Source organism: Lepisma saccharinum, chromosome 27 (genome assembly GCF_977018435.1).
Source record: "Lepisma saccharinum chromosome 27, izLepSacc3.1, whole genome shotgun sequence".
Taxonomy (NCBI): domain Eukaryota; kingdom Metazoa; phylum Arthropoda; class Insecta; order Zygentoma; family Lepismatidae; genus Lepisma; species Lepisma saccharinum.
The window spans coordinates 43,606,993-43,626,750 of NC_139255.1; the positions used below are offsets into that span (position 1 = coordinate 43,606,993).

At 37.8% G+C, this 19,758-nt stretch overlaps 2 protein-coding genes across 2 annotated transcripts in view; one reads left to right on the forward strand and one right to left on the reverse strand.

The window, feature by feature from the left end:
- NiPp1 (nuclear inhibitor of protein phosphatase 1) overlaps window positions 1–19,758 on the forward strand; it is a 419,486-nt gene that overhangs the window by 219,403 nt on the left and 180,325 nt on the right. The gene's annotated exons all lie outside the window — the stretch shown is intronic.
- Window positions 1–19,758, reverse strand: part of LOC145980078 (lipid storage droplets surface-binding protein 1-like) — a 50,943-nt gene that overhangs the window by 26,713 nt on the left and 4,472 nt on the right. The window lies entirely within an intron of this gene.

Sequence of the window (19,758 nt, forward strand, 5' to 3'; positions counted from 1 at the left end):
AACGCAGCAGCTACGGCTCAAAGGGCAGTGTAGTTACACCGGAAGAAGGCTCGGAAATGGCAGGCTTCAGAAATTAACTCATCCAAATTAAATTAAACAGGTATGTGCTCTCTCTAAATTTAAATCATAGTTCACAAATAATTTGATTAAAAGTTTTAAAAGTATCTGTTTTATTTAATAGCGTATTAATTGGTGCATTCTTCTCCAGCATAGCCATAGGTAGTGACCACACTACGGGGGGGGGGGGAGGAACGCCCCCCAATTGTCTCTTATCTGCCCCCAAAAAACGACAAAATAAATAAATGAATGAATGCTCTTTTAGCCAAAATATGCATTTTTGTGTCGTATGTAACGGAATAATAAAAATGATTGCCCCGGGAAAATATGATTTACCCCTCCATCTTTACTATTGCGCTGTCACTAGCTACACCATATTTTGATTTCTATTGTTCCCACATATTTATTTTAATTTTAGTATTGTGAATCATATTCCACTGTGTTACCTCACGTAGCCACCCCCCCCCCCCACACACACACGTACGACTTCAGTTGTAAGTTTTAGACTAAGCTTGTCAAATATCCATTTATATCTTTGTATTCTTGAGAAATTTAAAAAAAAATCATTTCGTCAATTCTTCTGGACTATTTCATAGGAATGTTTTCCCACTGGAAGCCCCTTTGCAGATCGAGATCCGGGGCTATAGCCTTCCCAAGCCAGCGACCCCTCCAAATACTCTCTTGGCCTCATGAAAGACAAATACATGTATTTCTACGAAATATTAATTTGACTTGGCAGTTTCTCTTTTCGAACAGGAATAAGTTTTGAATTTTAATAGCTTATAAATTTACACTAGCAATTTTGAGTAAAGGTTTTGCATTTAGAGACTGCAAGGTCAACTCTCGATATTTCAGATATATTAATAATTTTCATCACAACGTCTTGTAATAATTATTTGTTACTTCAATAACCTCCTCGCAAATGTTTCTCGCATATTAAAACATGAATGCCAATTTCTGTTTATTTCCTTGTAATGCTGACCTCCGTGGCGAAGTGGTTAGCACAACGCTTTACGATGCCAAGTACCCCCAGGTTCGAATCCCCGCCCGGGCATGGGTCTACTTTCCTTTCTTCAATTTCATCATATCATCACGCATCCTCATCTTTGCGATTAGCCATTTGTGACACATAAGCGAAGTAAAATAAACTAAGTCTATTAATCAATTATTTTTTAAAACTCTTTAATTCTTCTCTAGCATGCCACGTTTTTGTTAAAATTATATTACGATTTGTAAAATGACGAAATTCTAAAGGAGAACACGCAACTTTCTTTGTAGCGCATCGGTCAGAAAGTTTCAGGAATATGGATTTTCAAAATACATTTTTTCACATGTACTTTGCCCCCATTTAAAAGTAGCGCTTTTCAATTATGTTACTAATCATTAAAAGGATGCCTCGATACCATCTTGGAGGATGACAATTATTATTTTCCCCCTCCTAAAAGTAATAATATACTTTCGCTCTCTGAATCTCCCATATAAATGCTAGGGGCCGTCTGCTTCAGCCGAGCTCACTGCTTCTCCGGTGACGTCACGCGTTCGTGCAAGATCGGCAATCTTCGGATGGCTTTACCTAATCTCTATATTCCTTGACCCAATAGAGCAGCATCGTTTCCACTTGCTCAATGTAGATGATGTCATCACGGGCGTATTTTTCCGACTTCTTGGCCTATGTAAAAACAACAAGGTTTAATTTTCGAATTTAAGTTTATTTAATGGTCTTTACCTCGCAGTTCACTCCATTTGACACTGCGGGGAACTAAAGTAAGCTGGAGTTTTGATTCGCAGCTAACTGGAAACGTGATACGCATCATTTGCCTTCCGTCCGTCAAAATGTGATAACACACTTTTTTGTTGTTGTCATGAATGCACGTTGGAGGTGTAGACTAATCCTCCCCACTCCCCCCCCCCCCGTGATTATTCTCTTCCAGTTCTATTCAGCTACATTGACGTTTCGAACTGGGCAGTTTGAAAATTGACCACCTTATGCATTCCTTATGCATTCAATTCAGAATTTTTATAGTAACATCTATCCGTTCAAGCTGATTGCAAGGAAACTAATGTTAATCGTGCATTAGTTGTTCCTGCTGGTTGAAGTTCTGGGGTCTCCTTTATTGCACAACGCGAGACCAACTTCGTGTACTGACGTCAGAGGTGGAATGCGTACGTTGTAAGGTTAGGTCTGTTAGGTTTGGTTTCTTTGGCATAAATACACAGCAAATGTATTATTTATGCTAAGAGAACTAAACCTAACAAGTCTAACCTAACATTTAGGCATTTAGCGTAACAATGAAAGAATACCACGGTGACGTCAGGACACAAAGTTTCTCTCGCGTTGTGCGATAAGAGAGACCCACATTTGTATGAATGGAGGTCGATTTGCTGACTTTCCTTCTTGGAAATGATGGCATCATCGTGAATGAACATTATATTCTGGGGATGACTCATCCCCAATCATTATCTTTTGATTTTTATTGCTACGGATTTGCGTAAACTACCAGTACAGCGTATATTAACACAAATCTCTTACTTGACAATCCCAAATCTGGACCTTTATTTTGAATGTTTGCCTGAATATTAGTGGCAATAGTTCTTTACTTCCACAGAATGTTAATTAGACATTATCATCCATTATTGTCTAGTGCTTATTCTAGCACTAGACAATGATGATGTCTAATTGACAGTGCATCATTGATTTTAAAGCTTTTCCTCATGCCTTGATTTTTACACTTACTATATGCGTTTTTAAAGATGGATAACTCGTGTGCGCCTGAAGGTAAAACTTAATCGTTAATTCACGTAATAGCGACATCCCTTAGTCTTAATTTAAGCTATATCTAAAAACAATAAAATAAACTTTGCTTGTTTCCCTTGAAAGAGCGCCTTGCTTGACTCTTCCTGGAAAAAATCATGCGGAAGTCCATACGTATATACATGTGGTGTGATGGGGGCCACATTTTGAGGGGGAGAATCAAACTTGAGACTAGTTTTTGAGCGGGCAGAATCAGATTGATTGATTGATTTGTTGTTTTAAATCCACTTTATGCACAGAAAGGCTAAGCGGGACTGGACCTACAGTTTAAAGTGGGGTCCGAACCACTATGTGCCTCCACCGGGTATCGAACCCGGGACCCCTCGGGCAGAATCAGACTTGGGGCTTAATTTTGAGGGGCAGAATGAAGCCTGGGAATAACTGATAGAAGAGATTCGAAAAGTTACCCATCTCATAAAAATAGAGTCCAGGATTATTTGCTAAATAACTGTGACGTTTGTGACATCACACATATTACTCTTTATTACTTTGCTCCTCAGGTTTGCTAACTTGTAAATTGTAATAAATCTGAAAATTTTAGGGGGCACTTGACAAGTTACGCCTATGTGGTGTGTTTACACACACACACACACATATCTCATGCACCCAAAAATTTGTTTGTGGTGCCACTGGATGTAGTGTTGTCTATTGTTAATCCTTTAGAACTATGATACATGTTCTTGTTCATTCATTCACAAATCTTGAAAGAAATACTCTGTAGATCTTGTATTCTCATACGATGATAAAATCTGGTCCCGAAGTACTGAAGTTGAAAGGGTATGACATTTGAATATGCCTCTCGTTGAAGTGGACTTTCGTACTTCGTACATCTTCCATTATTTTTAGAAACTTTGAATGCCTCGAGGTGAATCAACAAAGGCCATGCGCAGGTCATCACGTACTGCATGTGGGATGGTTGGTCAATGTTGGCTTTGTAATCAATGTACACGTGTGAACAAGATAAGGTTTTCTTCTGTAACATGAAGATCGATTTGAAATGGAAATGCATCTTTATTATAACCATACGACAAGAGAAGGCTCCCTAAACACTTGTAAGTGCCTACCGCTTAGAGTATAGTATACGTGTCTCTACGTTTCCTCTGCAAAGCGAAGATAGGCTACAATCGATGTTCAATTTCAAGGAAATAATTATCATCCCCTTTGGTTTCTTACTATTAATGAAGGACTTGCATTGAAATTTTCTAATTGTCTGGTGGGAAAGTCGTCATGAGAAAGAAATTAAAATCCTGAAAATGTCATAAAAATGTATTTGAAAAATCAACAACGCCTATTAATAAATATACGTAAAGGGTTAATAATCCCCCTAGCATGCGAATTGTAGCTACTAGCTCGACAATTCTTCTGCAATTAGTGTTACAAGTAGAGACTGGGTGTTAGGTAAAATGCATAATATACTTTATTGTTACAGATATCATAAAAATGACTTAATATGAGTTCAAGTATTAGTGGTTCGTACATAAATGTGTATTTTGCCTATTTTCGTGTATAGTACCTATACATGCCTATTTATCTGATTTTCAGAACTAAGTTTGCATTGCATCAAAACAATTAAAATATATAGTAGCCAATATTTTCTGAATGCACTGTACATTCCATATCGTAAAAATTCCACTTCATATTTCCCTTGCGTTTCCGGCGCTCCTAAACTTGTTTTTGGGAAGCATGTTTTTTTTCTTCAAATTCATGGCTTCTATTGTACACGGTCAGTCGCCAACTTAAGTTAAAGCAACAGCAAGTGGCGCCATCAACACCCATCTGAATAAGTCCCATTCAGTCTTGGCTTATATTATCGTTCGATTTTGTTGATGTGCTTAGATTACTTCATTAGACCTATAATTAAGAAACCTCCTTCATTACTACAGCTTACCAGGAATCACATGTGAAATTCAATGCAGAATTAAAAGCAATATATCCGCAATATTTAGGGTGACGTGGGGTATATCCGTAGAACCGCCGTGATTAAGTCGGTTTATCAAGCTGGAGACCCTGGTTCGATTCCCGGGATAGGTTATTTCAGGTGAGAATTTTTCTAGCACTGCATAGAGCGGCTCTGGGATTCGCCCAGCCTCTGGTACCTGGAGCAACTCTGGGGGTAAAGGCAGCCAGAGCATGGTGCTGATCACATTATCTCCACAAATAGCCGAGATTATGAATGTGTAAGGCCCTATTCCACATCCCTCCTGTGCTTTCACATAGCTATAGCCCCATCAACTCCTGCGTACTTCAGTGGGTATGGGCTTATACCTAGGTATATATTAGAACAGGTCAGAGCTTTAAGATATAATAATATATTCAAAATAATTTTGATATTATTTTAATTTTTAAAATTTTATGTATATTTTCAAGTTTTAACACGTTCTAAAAATATACACAAATCCGGGTCTGAGCCTCATTCCATCGCTTTGCATCCATTTTAAATAGATTTTACTCTCCTAAAGTTTCCAGATCAAAAAAGTAACTGATATCACTAATTTAATGGGTTCACGGTGGTTTGAATTCTTTTGGATGAGGAGATGATGTTGACAGAAGAAAATGTTTGCGTTTAGCTACTAAAAAAAGGGGCCAATATCTTGCGTCTGTCTGTGCCTTTTGGAATCGCATTTCAATGTTCATATTCCATTTGAATTCAATAGATGAAAAACAATCAAATCCGTACTGTTGTGGTCAGTAGCTGAGGATTGATGTTTTTGCCTAAAGCCATTTATCTTGAGTCGACTTATTTTCGTGGAAATTTCCGATTTCGTTCCAAAGTAATCAACGGTTTCTTCCTCGTCTTTTTCAAACAATAAACTCGTTACAGTGCTCACGTATGATGTATTAGACATTACAAGACCTTTGGCCGTCTGAGAAACAACAGACAAGTATTGGAAGGAACAAAGGTCGTAAGGCAACATCTCAGTTATTGGGACAGAAGATCGGTTGAAATTTCACTCTTGTTTGCGCGACACCTTTTCCCTTACCAGTTTGTTCTCTCGTTTACACTTTGCGCAAAGCTCGATATTTAAATCTGAAAAATCCTGCAATGTTCGCATGGTTTTATTTTTCATGGCTTATGGATGGTGGCATGGTGGTTTCAGCCCACAGTCCTCAAGTAGCTTACCGGTTCATCCGTCCACCATGGCCTACTTAACACTAGCTTACCCGTGCCATACGAGAAACTTACCTCACAGGCCCACATTTTTTTTAATTACAAAAATTGAAAAAAACATTTCGTTATTGAATTGCTTCTTCCTTTCTTGTTTATAGATGTTTAGTTATTTATTAATTATAATGATTACAAAAAATACCATCATTAATAAAAAATAATAATCAATTATTGCATATTTTACCATTCGCTAAAACTCACAAAAACCATAATATATTTTTATTAATGCTTCTTTGTTTATATAGGGGCAGTTGTTTATTAAGTAATATAATTACAAAAAAATAGCACCATTACCAACAAATTGTACACTCACTAGCATGAGTGTCTCGAATAATACGCTTCTAAAGATGGCGCCTGATACGCCCTCCAAGTGCATTTTGCCTCCTATTTACATTAAATTTATGTTTTTTTATGAACAAAACTAATATAGAATATTCAGAACACACTAGGAAACAATGTAATTTATTTTAATTTTTTTATAAAAATTGTCAAACTTGAATAATTGAAAAAAAAAATATATAGGTAGTGGGCCTAACAGCAACCCCCCCCCTCCCCCTCGGGTAAACTAGGGTTAAAGCCACAGACCTCCAGCATGTGTAAAAATATTGATTCAACATTTCCAAGAGGCTTCATAGGATTCATTTTTCGGAAATCGGAGCAAGGAAGGAAATATTTTTCTCCAGGGAAGGGGAAGCAAGGCTTCTTCCACGAACACTGCTTCAGTTTGAAGTTATCGGTTTTTGCAGCGTTCTCTACGAGTCTTACATGTAGCCTAATTATTAGTCTTACAAAATTAACGTAAATTACTTTGACTGAAATTAAATTAGATGTGTGAAATATACATTTTTAGGCTAATGTTAATTTTCCTTGGCGCAACGGCCTCCTCTTCCCCCCCTTCTCCATACTCTCATGGATATTTGCATCTTCTATATTTTTGTATCAGCATTCGCTAGGTTGTGAGTAGTGCCATAACTAGATTGATTGATTGAGTTGGTGTTTTAATTCCACTTTATGAACGGTAAGGCTAATCAGGACTGGACCTACAGCTTAAAGTGGGATCCGAACCACTAAGTGCCTACACCGGGTATCGAACCCGGGACCTCTTGATTACAAGCCATAGCTATAGATTTCTAGCCGGGCCATAATAGAACATCGTTTACACAGTAAAATGTTGTAAATTTTGCTGTAACTTTCAACAATGTAGGTAGAGTTTACTACACTGTGTTCCTTTGTGAACACCTTAACTCATGCCATATCTGTATTATCATTCTTATCTACCTTTATTATATGTACAGTCACCGGAAATAAAAATGGGACACCTAGATCCTGAAATACACACTTCCCCGCAAGGCAGTGGTAGAAGTTGCCATTGAAAATTTGCTATTAAAATACACTTATCGCCGTAGAGTTAGGCAACACACATAACGCCTTGCAGAGAAGCGAGCATTTCCGGATCAGGTGTCCCCTTTTTATTGCAGTTGACTGTACATTGTATTTAGTTTTCCAACAAATGGCCATTAAGTAACACGATTATCAAATATGGTTATTTTTTTTAACGGATTCCCCTCTTTCTGCCATCAACAAAAAGAAAAAAAAGTGGGGGGAGGGGGCATCCCAGTGCGATGACCTATTCAAAACCTGAGCTATTTCACTAAAAGCATCTATGTATTTAAGATTGTGACATCAGGCAAAAACACACGTGACCGATGAACCAGGAGATAACCATGTGCTTGTTCCCGGACACGGCATATTTCAGATCAGAAAGCATCCATCCGTTGGTCGAACAGACGCACTTTGACCTCTTGAGCCGAAGCCAGTGCCACGAATGTTCTCTGGAGACATTGTTCGGATGATAATCTACATTGTGGAATGACCTTTCTAAATGGATGGACTTGAAATTGTGGGGGCCGCAAAACAGTGGCGTGTCTAAAAATTTAGTAAGGGCGATTTCAGCTTCCTTCTTTACAAAGTAGTCAGTGCTATACATTGTAAAAGTTGACTGACGAAATGATGGTCCAATTTTCGCTTGTGTCCAAATACAATACATAATTACAATGGCTGTTTCTTGAAGTATACACTGTGTATAGAAAATCTAATGTAATTAATCACTTTTTGAAAATATATTTATGATTGAATTGATTGATTGAATTGTTGTTTTAAGTCCACTTTATGCACAGAAAGGCTAATCGGGACTGAAAATATATTTATGGAAGACGCAACTGAAATGTACAGGGTGGCTCAATAAGTCACTTAACACCCCCAGTACAAGGCCACTGCAGCGCGCAACATGGAAATGGTGATGACCAATCGTTATCAGGCCAAGGGGGAACCACATTGACGCCACCCACACGGTCGGCGGCCATCTTGATGTCCGCCATCTTGAATTCAACTTCAGAATTTTAAATGGGAAGGCGGTCGTGTGAAATATCAAAATGGGCTAGAATTTTACGAGAAATGCAATGGTGAAGGTTTTTTCGACGTATCTTTAACCAGTAAAAAGTTATGACTGAATTCTTGTACCAATTTGCTCCTTTTCGAGGTGTTAGAAAAATGCCTTAAAATTTGTTTAGCGCATCGGTAATGCATCGAGATCAAAGTGACGTCTAGGGAGAGAAGTTCGCATGCCATTCCACACGATTTTAATCGGATACATCCATGAAGAGCTGCGCATTATGAATGGTTGTCGCGAACAATTTACAGTGTGACGCTTCCATTGAATTAAAAGTCCTTCACAGTGACAAGGCTAATGTTTATGTTCATAAGGAAGTTCATAAACAGAATATGTGACCCTTGTCATCTGATAACTAACTTTGGACAGAAACTGCTTCACAACGTTCCCATAGTGTTCTGGTGTTCCTCCCTATTGAAAAAAAAACTCTGTAAAAAGTACCTTCTTCCATAAGCAAGGATGAAAAAACCTATTTATTTAACAAATCCAAGTAGCCCTAAGCATTTAAGGTTCCGTTGATGGAAAATTGACTAACCAATCGTGTTCCACACAGCACGCCACACCATTAACTTACCAGCACTAACCATTCAGCTTTGATCTGTCGAAAATGGGTTATCAGATAAAAAGCATCGAATATTCTGTTTATGAACTTCCTTCCATTGCATTTCACGTAAAATTCTAGCCCATTTTGATATGTCACACGACCCCCTTCCAATTTAAAATTCTGAAGTTGAATTCAAGATGGCGGACATCAAGATGGCCGCCGACCGTGTGGGTGGCGTCAATGTGGTTCCCCCTTGGCCTGATAACGATTGGTCACCACCATTTCCATGTTGCACGCTGCAGTGGCCTTGTACTGGGGGTGTTAAGTGACTTATTGAGCCACCCTGTATAATCATTATGTTTATATGTGATGAAATATTCAAAATTAAATAAAAACGGTTACGTCTCGTTTTTGCAAAATAACAGGCAGGATATTATATTTTAACGGCAGAATATTGTAAAAGTTACTATAACTTTTAAGAGTGTATTTTTACCATATGTGACATTTTCTCTCATAATCATACCATTCCCCGGAAAGGACACTGCCACTTATCCCCTTTCTCCTGATGATGGTTTCTGCACTCGTATTATTATTATTACATCTTAACTTGGGTTGGTGCGAGAAGAAAGATGTTTGAAGCATTTGCTGCTATCTTGCTAATAAAATATTAGTTTACTTGCCTGCTCGGTGGCCGAAGTTTTCGCGGGTTCGCGTTTTTGTCTTGACTTGCGTGTTCTTTGCGAGTGTCCTTTCATTAGTTTTATCTAATCATTATTCTGATTAGCCAAAAGAGGCAGAAATGCGACGTAAAATAACAGAAATAGAGACATACAATAACAGTTTCATTAGTATTTTATAACAATTGATTGATTGATTGATTTGCTTTATTTTACTTCGCTTCTTGTGCCACTTTTGGCTAATTTGCGAAGATGCGGATGAGTGATAACATGATGCAATTGATGAATGAACACTTACAAACATCCATTCCCGCCGGGATTCGAACCCGGGATCCCTGGCGTGGTACCGCGATGTGCTAACCACTCCGCCACGGGGAGCTGCTATTTTATAATAACTGTTATATTATGATTGTTATTACTGTTTCTACAATTCCATATCTACAAAAGTTTCTGGCGACGCCCGTCTTAACCACTCTGATTTTCTGATAAAATAATAACACAGAGCAAAAATGGACCTAAACACAAACGCAATGAAAACATTTACGTCGACATTTATTTTTACCCTTGTGACTCAGTGGCTCAACCACAGGGGGGCAGGGGGACATCCCCTCCCCAACCTTGGGCGGAAATGAGTTCTAGGGGGACAAGGGTGGGGGCAAACATTGACGGCTAAGTGTACCTGCAGGAGGCAATTACCGCCCACAACTTCAAATTTTATGCAAATAAAAATACTTCTCGTAAAATTTTCTTGCTCGCTTCGCTGCCAATACCTGCTTTTCTTAGTCTTCTCAAGTTCAGAACCGTAGCTAGGAGGCGGCGGGAGTCGGCCCTGGGCGCCGAACGATCTAAATAAAAATAAGTTGTAAAATTGATCGATTGATTTGTGGTTTTAAGTCCACTTTACGCACAGAAAGGCTAATCGGGACTGGACTTAAAAGTTTAAAGTGTGATTCGAACCACTGTGCCATGTTCCTCCACAGGGTATCGAACCCGGGACTCCTTGATCACAAGGCGACGATGTACCACTACACCATCGTGGAGGGACAAAAGTTATAAAAGACAGAATGCCTTGGCGTCCCGCGAAATTATTTGCGCTCTATTAAATCAATATTGATTACAGCTTGAAAAAAAATTAGATCCAAGAATGTTCTTGCTCGCTTCGCTCGCAATATATCATTGTTCTCTGTATTGCACTGTAAATTACCAGACAGAGAAATATGACTTGTCTCATTTAATTTTGTTTTAAATGCATGAACAATTGTTTTGAGGAAAGTGAACATGCACATTTGAGAGACAATTTATGTAATTTTCGCTGTTGGTTTATTGTGAGATGGATGAATTGGTTGTGTAATGTATTTAAATAATATATGTTGCATATAATATGTATTATGTATTAATCCATGTCCAGGCCGGGATTCGAATCAGGGATCCCTGGCGTTGTAGCGCGATGTGCTAACCACTCCACCACGGGGGCCGGCTGGCCTCGATACAGTATGAGAGATTGCTGATCTTCATTAGTTTATTTGTCCTAAAACAACAAAAAAATCAATGAAATCCAACATTCTTGTATTTTCTAGGCCATGTTTGTGTACAGTGGGATCCATGAGTATTACCGTGCAAATTGTCCATGACTATTTTCATCAATTTTTCTCTTGCATCCTGCGTGTTTTTAAGCGACGAATTTTTATGTATGCTGGTGCAGAAGTTCTCAACAGCTTGTTTTGAGTTTTCTTTTAATTCTTGAAGCTCTTATTGGGTCAAATAAAGTTCACGAACATGGTGATGGACAATTTTCACGGTAATACTCATGGATTCCACTGTACATGTAGAGAATAGAAGAGTATAGAATAGTATTTTGTTGTTCTAGTATGTATGTTTGTTTTGTCTTGCGTAGTAGTTGTGCTGTCTAATTTGTTTGTGTTTGTCTTGTGTAGTAGTTGTGGTGTGTAGTTTGTTTATGTTTATATTGTGTAGTAGTTGTGGTGTGTTTTTGTTTATATTGTGTTATAGTTGTGATATGTTTGTGTGTGTCTTGTGTAGTAGTTGGGCTGTCTAATGTGTTTGTGTTTGTCTTGTGTAGTAGTTCCTCCATTCATATTGGGGGTTAGGCGTAGAGCTGACAACTCTGCTCTGTAAAAAAAAATGTCAAGAAACAGCAATATAAGGCCATGGATGTTCCCAAGATAAATTTTTCCGGAGGTAAAATAGTCCCCCGTTCGGATCTCCGGGTGGGGACTACTTTGGGAGGTCCCTGGACTAAGGATAAGATCTACATTAGGAATAAGGATATTAAATTAGGCACCTGGAATGTTCTGAGCCTTTACCGGCCTGGGGCATTTCAGTGTACAGTTAATGAGATAGTTAGGTATAAATTAGATGTAGTAGCTGTCCAGGAAGTTAGGTGGCCAGGAGAAGGGAATTGTAAAACTAAAAATTATACTTTTTTCTATGGTGGTACTGAAAATCATAATTTTGGAACAGGCTTTTTCATAAATAATAGAATTATCTCGGCTCTTAAAACAGTAGAATTTATTAATGATAGGATATCATATGCAGTTTTACAGGGTAGGTGGTGTAAAATTATTTTAATAAACATACATGCACCAACGGAAGATAAAGATGATAATACTAAAGATGATTTTTATACAGAGTTAGAACAGGTCTTTGATAAATTTTCTCAGTTTGATATGAAAATTCTGTTAGGTGACTGTAATGCACAGATTGGCAAAGAAGAGACATTTAAACCCACGATTGGTAAAGAAAGTCTTCATGAATTAAGTAATGATAATGGTATAAGATTGATTACTTTTGCAACCTCAAAGAATTTAATTGTGAAAAGTACCACATTTAAACATAAAGATATCCATAAATATACCTGGTCTTCTCCAGATGGTAAAACTCATAATTAGATAGATCATATTCTAATTGATAAGAGAAGGCATACTAGTATAATTGACGTTCGTACACATAGAGGTGCTGACTGTGCCAGTGACCATTATTTAGTAATAAATAAATTAAGAGAAAGACTCTCAGTGATAAATCATAAGCAACAAAATCTAAAAGTTATAAAATTTGATACAGGAAAGTTTGCTGATGAAAGAATTAAGAAAGATTACCAAATTAAACTGTCAAATAGATTTGATGTTTTGCAGGATTTAAATGATGATGAAAATATAAATGAAACAGACGTAAATAAGAATTGGGAACACATACGTAATGCAATAGAATCAGCAGCTAAAGAAAGTATAGGATACCATAAACCGAGAAAAAGTAAGCCATGGTTTGATAATGAATGTCATAATCTAATAGAAATAAGAAATCAGGCTGGACTTAGGTGGTTAAATAACTCTGATGATACAAATCTAAACAATTATAATAGAATAAAGCGAGAAGTTAACCGCATGTTTAGAAGTAAAAAAAGAGATTACTTGAAAAGCAAAATTAACGAAATTGAAACAAACAGCAAAAATAAAAATATCAGAGATTTATATAAAGGTGTAAATGAGTTTAGAAAGGGGTAGCAACCTAAAGTAAACTTGATAAAAGATAAAGACGGTGATTTTCTAGCTGACCCAAGCGATATTCTAAATAAATGGAAGAACTACTTTAATGACCTTTTAAATGTCCATGTAGGAGATAAATCAGAAGTAAATGAAGTCCACACAGCAGAACCTTTAGTTCCAGAACCTAACTTGACTGAAGTTAAAGAGCTATTAAAAGGCTAAAGAATAACGAAGCAAATGGCATTGATTTAATACCAGCTGAGTTAATTAAATATGGTGGAAATTCATTAATATGTCAAATTCATAAATTAATTTGTTTAATATGGAATAAAGAAGAAATCCCTCAACAGTGGAAAGAATCCATAATTGTTCCTGTGTTTAAAAAAGGTGATAAAATGGACTGCAATAATTACCGTGGAATTTCTCTACTCTCAACAACATACAAAATATTGTCTAACATTATTTTAACAAGACTATCACCATATGCTAATGAAATTATAGGTGATTATCAATGTGGATTTAAACGTAACAGATCAACTACAGATCAAATTTTTCACATCAGACAGACACTTGAAAAAAAGTGGGAATATAATCAAAATGTCCATCAGCTATTCATTGATTTCAAAAAAGCATATGATTCGGTCAAAAGAGATAAATTATATAATATATTAGTAGAGTTTGGAATACCTAAGAAGCTTGTTAGTATGATAAAAATATGCACCAGTGAAACAGAAAGTAAAATTCGTGTGGGTATTAATATGTCTGACAAATTTACAATTCATGATGGGTTAAAACAAGGAGATGCATTATCTCCATTGCTCTTTAATTTTGCCTTAGAATATGCTGTAAGGAAGGTAAAAGAAACTAAAGAAGGACTAAAATTAAATGGTGTGACTCAGTTGTCAGCATATGCAGATGATGTAGACTTACTGGGGGATGATGTGAATACAATTAAGAATAATGCTAAAATATTTTTCAAAACTGCTAAAGAGATAGGTTTGGAAGTTAACAAAGAGAAAACTAAATATATGCTTACAGGCCGAAACCAAGTGTTAGGTAATAATCAAAATCTAATTATTGATAACAACTCGTTTGAAACAGTTTCCAAATTCAAATACTTAGGAGTAATATTAACAAATGAAAATTATATTAAAGAGGAAATAAGAAGTAGGCTTAATTCAGGAAATGCATGTTACTTCTCTCTTCTCGTTTAATATCTAAGAAACTAAAAGTTAAAATATACAAAACAGTAATTTTGCCTGTAGTATTATATGGATGTGAAACTCGGTCCCTTACATTGGTCCCTTACATTGAAAGAGGAACATAAATTGAGAGTATTTGAAAATAAAATCCTTAGGAAAATCTTTGGATCTAAAAGGGATGAGGAGACAGGTGAGTGGAGAAGGTTACATAATTTAGAACTACATAATTTGTATTCATGTCCAGATATTATCAGAATAATTAAATCAAGAAGACTTAGGTGGGCAGGCCATGTGGCACGAATGGGAGAGGAAAGAGGAGTTTACAGGATTCTTGTTGGGAAACCTGATGGTAAGAGACCTGTTGGAAGGCCAAGACGAAAATGGAGGGACAACGTTGAGATGGACCTAAGGGAAATCGGTAGGGATGGAAAAGAGTATATAGAACTTGCTCAGGATAGGGAAAGATGGAAGGCCTGTGTTGCTGCAGCCATGAACCTTCGGGTTTAAGAAGGCTAGGGAGTTAGTTACTTAATATGTATTAAAGAAACTTCGAATACGTACACAATTTACTGTCCACTTCGCTCCATGTTGCATATATGTGAAACATATAGCGTGCATGAAAGTTATACATTGTTAATGTAAAAAGAATTGTATTTGAAATGCATTTATCAAGCATTTTCTGTCTTTCAAAAATAGTTTGTGTGCTTGTTTTCCATTATTAATGTGAAATTGAATGTGTTGAAAAAATAATTCAACTTGTTTGTTCGAACACAAATGCTTTAGCACCAACTTCTACTCCCTTCTTTCATAATTTACGAAGGTAAAAACGTCTTTGATATTACTACTACTACTACTAATAATAATAATAATATTGGTCCCGTGTTCGAATCCCGGCTTGGGCATGAATGTTTTTTAGTGTCCATTCATCAATTTCATCATATCACTCATCCCCATCTTTGCAAATTATCCAAAAATGCCACAAGAAGCGAAGTAAAATAAAGCAGATCAATAATAATAATAATAATAATAATAATAATAATAATGTTATAGTTAATAATAACATTATTATTATTAACATTATTTTATTAAAATTATTATTATTATTATTATTGGTACGTTTATCCTGGTACTTGCCACCCCCAGACAAAATATCGTGGTTGCGCCTCTGTGTGACTACAATCAATCGGCTTATATAACAAGCTAAGATAACTGGTTTCTCTACGTACGGAAATTTTAGTAAGCGATAAACAAGACTGAATCAATGTACTGAGTCTATTTACGCGAAAATAATTATTTATATGTTGAAACGCGTTTGTATGATAACATGTTACTGGTTTGGCATTAAGCGTTATTTCTCTATTTTATTGGTTCACCTTGTACATCTTTCAATTACTCTATGCTTCGACTAAGAATAGACATCACGTGAGCAGTTGCTGAAAGTGATTCCCGTTCGATCACGTGACTGTACAGCAATGTTACACACTGATGTCTGATAACGTGTTCTAAGTAAGTACCACGGGAACTACATTTAACAGAGTCCAAAATTTGAGTGTGGTTTGAATTGTATTTTAAGCCACAGTCCTGCCACCTTGTGCTAATCGTGACGACGATGATAAATGATGAGATGAAATTTGTGAATTGACACACCAAAACCACCACCAAATCAGGGTGAGAATTAACTTGGGGTGGGAGGGGAATATATCATGTACTTCCTCTTATTATGAAACAGCCTACCCCCAAGCCCTAACAATGGTGGAAAATTTTTCATCCCTGTCAAACACGAGGTAATCCCTGACCAATGAATAATATTATTAATTAGTGCGTTTGGAAAGCAAGAAAAAAAGCAGAATATTTCACTTCCAGTGGAGAACGTCCTCTTTGGGGGGGGGGGGGGCGGATACTACATTAATTCCCGAAAACGCCCCAGACACCAAGTTTTTAAGTCCTCGTTTGTCTGTAATGGCGTCTTCAAAATCGCGGCCATGACCAAGATTATATTCCTGTTCATTGCAGTTATTTATCATTCATGACATCTTACTTCCACCTAATTTGCAGTTTATAACTGCATTATGATAATGAAAAATTAACAAGACTAACTTTATCAAATATTATTAAATATGGCGGGCAATATGGCCGCGAGAAGTCTAAAGATAACTCTTTCAGCTATGTGATCATGTTTGAGATCAAACCTTATATTTTGGAGGTTCCAGAACTCAACGGTGGCATCAAAAGTAGTGTCAGACTAAGCCCACGAAATAATATTAGTTCATTTTTTTAATAATCTGTATATATACAGGGTGTTTCAAAAGTGTGGCACCAAAGGACAAACTGCGTTATTAGTGCAGATGGCGAAAACTGGAAAAAGGGATAAGTTGTTGGAAATATGAAGTTTTAAATATAATGTGCTTGTATTTTCAACGTAGCATGCACCGTTGATGCTGAACGCTGGTACGAGCCTCAAAGAGAACTGACATTGCCTTGTTGCCACATGCTTCGTCCATAAAGGGACCATTTACGTTATCGCAGCGCCGTAATGTACTCGGTAAAGTGAGAATGATGGCGCAAACGAAGAAGTGTGTGTGTGTGTGTGTACAGAAACACAGACACATAAGCACACATACGCACAAGCACACAACTACAAAATGTGTAATAGTGGCTAACGTTTTCTGAAATAGAGGTTGTTCGTTAGGGTATAGTGATATGAACAAAGGATAAAATTTTGAAACTAAAGGGGTCTTAATTTTTACCTTCTAATGAGGGTAGATCACCACTAAAATATATTTGCGCTCAGACAACGTCTTCTGTTGGCACATACCGGAAATGCCAACTATAATGACGATTAAGAGGGTAAGGGTTCGCGCAGACTTCGTCTTCGGTGCCCTAGGTTCACCGTATCGAGTAAGTTGTGTGTCTCGATGAATAAGGAAAGACATCTGGTATAGTTCATCGAAACGATGGAAGCAGTGGACCAAAACCAGCAGAAGGAAAATATTTAAAAAATGTAATTATTCGTGCCTTACGGGTTGCTATCTTCCGTCATCACGCTGCTTCTCCTCCAGACGCCTCTGGCACACAGCCAAAGAGCCAGTGGCACTCATGGAAGGCATCGGTATCCACATCCAATCTTTAGTTCCATTTTGGTGATACTCTGGACAACTGGAGACCTTAACCTCTTGTTGTACAAACATAATTTCTGTACCTACTTCGTGCAGAATTTGGATGGCACCACATCAAGTCGATGACTTGCTGGCAGTTGATTGCATAATCTGTTCGGCTATTGATAGCACTAAAGGGAATTTTGTGGATTTACTTTTGTGTTATACTTTGTGCAGATATCTCAGAATCATGACACCGGAAACTATATAGAAGAGCCGATGTCCAGACCTCCCTGATGGCATTCTGGTAACGTCGTCACCTTGTAAATACGAAATCCCACTTTGTTTTGGTTTGAGTTGCTGTTTTAAGTCCACTTTATGCACAGTAAGGCTAATCGGGACTGGACCTACAGTTTAAAGTGGGATCCGAACCACTTGTGCCTCCACCAGGTGAAATCCCAGTTTGTGGTGCGCGGTGGAGACACATATTGGTTCGCATCTAAGATAAACTGCATGCCATAGCTGTGCATAAACCAGACTTTAAAATAAAATGAAATGTCGATGTCCATTCTTGGGCGATTCATCACCATTAACAAGCTCTAATCTTCCGAGCGAAGCAGAGGTGATGAGTCGTTACCTTCAGCACAGACAAGATGTAGTCGTCGGAGGGAGGGAACCGCCGTTTACTGACGTGATAGAGCTTGTTCTAGAAGATAACAAGAAATTGTGTGCGAGAATATCCATTTCCACAGTCAGCAATGGAACAATCCGCCAGCTTCCGAAGAAAATGGATGACAAACTGAGAGAATTTTGGGGAAGTTAAGCTACGAGAATTGGAGCTCCAGAGGATGAAACAGTTCCGGAAGAAAGTGGAGTAATTTTAAAGGGCTACAGAGAGAAAGAGGACTATACTAAGTGCCTGTGTGCCGTGAAAATTCTGAAAATAGAGTATGACTTCTTACAAGATCAGAAATCCAAGAGACTGCTGCACGCGATAGGAACAAACGCTAAGGCCTTCCAGAAGAACTTGATGACACTGCAAGGCATCGTGAGAGAGATACAAAGGACTTAAAAATACGTGTCAACAGGGTACTTGTATATATCAACCGCAAGTACCTCCTTTGGACGTTCAGGAAGTCACTGCCACTTCGGACGATGAAGGTGTAGATGATCCACACTACGTCCCTTCTACGCGGAGAAGACAAAATAAAAACATAATTGTTGCTGCGGCGAGGGAGGTGCCAATTACTGTATCAGCAAAATAACCACAGTAGCCGTTCTGACAGCAGCCCTATACAACCACCGGACCGTGACGGTGGAGGACACATCGAAGGAAGTTCAGAGAAGCAAGTTTTGGTGACAAGGGAAGACAGCGTAACTATCAGAGGTTACGGTATCTTTGAATCGCCAAAATGGAACTAAAGATTGCATGTGGATATCTATGCCTTCCATGAGTGCCACTGGCTCTTTGGCTGTGTGCCAGAGGCGTCTGGAGGAGAAGCAGCGTGATGACGGAAGATAGCAACCCGTAAGGCACGAATAATTACATTTTTTAAAAATATTTTCCATCTGCTGGTTTTGGTCCACTGCTTCCATCGTTTCGATGAACTATACCAGATGTCTCTCCTTATTCATCGAGACACACAACTTACTCGATACGGTGAACCTAGGGCACCGAAGTCGAAGTCTGCGCGAACCCTTACCCTCTTAATCGTCATTATAATTGGCATTTCCGGTATGTGCCAACAGAAGATGTTGTCTGAGCGCAAGTATATTTTAGTGGTGATCTACCCTCATTAGAAGGTAAAAATTAAGACACCTTTCGTTTCGAAATTTTATCCTTTGTTCATATCACTATACCCTAATGAACAACCTCTATTTCAGAAAACCTTAGCCACTATTACACATTTTGTAGTTGTGTGCTTGTGCGTATGTGTGCTTATGTGTCTGTGTTTCTGTACACACACACACACACACATTTCTTCCTTTGCCTTTAATTTTCCGCCATCATTCTCACTCTACCGAGTACATTACGGTGCTGCGATAACGTAAATGGTCCCTTTAAGGACGAAGCATGTGGCAACAAGGCAATGCCAGTTCTCATTGAGGCTCGTACCAGCGTACAGCCTGAACGGTGCATGCATGCTACGTTGAAAATTCAAGCACATTAAATTTAAAACCTCATATTTCCAACAACTTTCCCCTCTTTCCATTGTTCGCCATCTGCACTAATAACGCAGTTTGTCCTTTGGT